Genomic DNA, 2,530 nt, shown 5'->3' on the forward strand with positions numbered 1-2,530 from the left:
GACCTTGATTCCAAAATGAAAGGAACACTTTACTTTAATCAGAAAAGGGACCTTGGACCACTGGCCTCCAGTCCAGTCCTTCTTCTCCTCTTTTTTTCTGCAGTAAATGATGATTTCTTCACAGTATTCAAATTTTTTAAAATCCTGTTTTTGTGGGTTTTATGAGCTGGAAGCCCAAATTATGTAAAAATAAACAAATAAATACTTGAAATCATTTAAATTGTGGGCCCTGAATCTATAATTTATGAAAGTTTAACTTTTTGAATGGATTTATGGAAATTAAACAACTTTTCTATGATATTTAAATTTTTTGGAAAGGGTCTATAGTATGCATTCGGGTATTTGTCGCGTACGCAATCTATTCATACTATCTAATCTGAACGCACTACATACTCATTTTGACGTCAGACTTAGTATGAATAGTACGTTAGTGTGAGATTTTGAACACAGCCACAGATTTCATGATTGGAGACGTGAGGAGGCATGTGCTGCAGCTTTTACTCTTATTAAACAGCCAATAGAAACCAATGCGGAGACCAACAGGATGGGACATCATCTGTTACTGAGCATTGAGAAGAGGAAAATAGTAAAAAAAAAAAAAAAAGGTTAAACACGTTCCAGAATTTTTTTGTGGTTTCAACATTTTAAAAGTAGTAAACGGTTAAAGTTGACGTTATTTAATGAATCTTTCATAGAGAACAACTGAGTGAGTTTGCTGAGTTTACTGTTTGTTTGTTTCTATTTAAAGCTGTCTGCGTTTAAAAAAGACGTTGCAGTTACTCACAATTAAATAATGTAATTTATGAGACCTATGAGCGTTTTGATTAATAGTTTCTTGTAACTCAGCACTATACAATACATTCAAATGAACAGAGGAATATGCTGTGTGCGCTGTTGGATGTGACACTGCTGGATGTCACATCCAACATGTATTTTAGCATCGGGGAGCCTTAGTGCCTGTGACTGTCCTAAAAGCTGATATCCGGAGTTTCTGAGAAATCTATGTTCATGTATCATTCTTTTGAAATTCAAAGAAACATCTGACTAGTCTTAATCTCTACTGTGTTTGATTGAGAGGGAGATTTTTGGTCATGTTGCTGATGTAATGTGTTTTTTGATGATTTTAAGTGATTTTAAGCTGTTGAATGTTTTCTGTTGCACTTTTTGATCATGTAAAGCACATTGAGCTGCCTTGTGTATGAAATGCGCTATACAAATAAATTTGCCTTGCCTTGCCTTTTACTACAGTCTACTGCCGGCGGTCATTCATATACATGTCAATGTATATAAGTCCCGCCTTCATCCTAGCCGTGATCGCCCAGCCAATAGGCTTCGACTTCCTGTAGCACCGTCTGTCAATCAAAGTGAATGCGGAATTGTGCACAGAAACAAGGCAGCGTGTCACGACAGCAAACAGGTAAATATGATTTTGGTTCTTAACTGACCCATAGACCTATATCAATGAGACCTGAAGCAACCTTGTTATGTTTCGCGATGCGCGTGCAGAAAAGTAGAGGCGTGGCTTCTGGTAGATTGGCAGAGGCAGTGGGAGGAAGTGAAGCTGTTTAGGGCGGGACATCGAAACATTTCTCAGAAACTTTGGATATCAGCTTTAAACAGCCTCTCCCTTTGTATATTAAGATAAATGACTGAGCTGGGTTCAGTGAATCTCAAACAAGAGCATCCAGCATCCAGGCCTAATTGGTTGAACAAAGACCAAGCCAGGCTGAGCGGACACTGATTAATTAAGTCAGGTAAAACCGATCCTGGATCAGTGCGAGCAAACGGTTCTCTCAAAATAGACGGCGCCATCAATCACAGATTCACCTATTCACCATGGCAACTAGAGCATGGTGCTTTTCCTCGTCCGATGGAGAAATCCTCATGGTGGCTTACGAGGAGGTAAAATACCAAATTAAAAAGAAAAGCAACAATGCCACAGTTATAAATGGACTTGATTTATATAGCGCTTTATTCCTACACTGAAGTAGTCTCAAAGTGCTTTACATAGCAGCTCATTCACTCATTCACACGCCAATGGGACTGAGCTGCCATGCAAGGCGCTAGTCAACCACTGGGAGCAATGTAAGATTCAGTGTCTTGCCCAAGGACACTTCGACAAAGGCAGGTATAGACTGGGATCAAACCCCCAACATCTGCCATCAGAAGACAACCCCTCGACCACCTGAGTCACGGTCGCCCATGAAACAAGAAGAGAAAGCGAGGTATTACAACCCAAATAGTAAATTAACATCTCTGAAAAATTGCAGATTTGGGGGACATTGTGTAAATGTAACTCCATCAGACTGTATAACTCTGATAAATGATAAATAGGTCAGCTCACTGAATTTATTTGAATTTCCCTTTGGGATAATTCAAGTTCCTCTTATCTTACGGGTTGTATAATGTGCTTTCATTAAATCATTTTACAAATGTATTTTTGTAGAGTTACTCTGTGACTTCAGTTTTGAAAGTAGCTGATGGTTTACCTGCTTTGATTTAGCCTTCTTCAGTAATAGGAACATCACGT

The sequence above is a fragment of the Gouania willdenowi genome, chromosome 15, assembly GCF_900634775.1.
Source record: "Gouania willdenowi chromosome 15, fGouWil2.1, whole genome shotgun sequence".
Taxonomy (NCBI): domain Eukaryota; kingdom Metazoa; phylum Chordata; class Actinopteri; order Blenniiformes; family Gobiesocidae; genus Gouania; species Gouania willdenowi.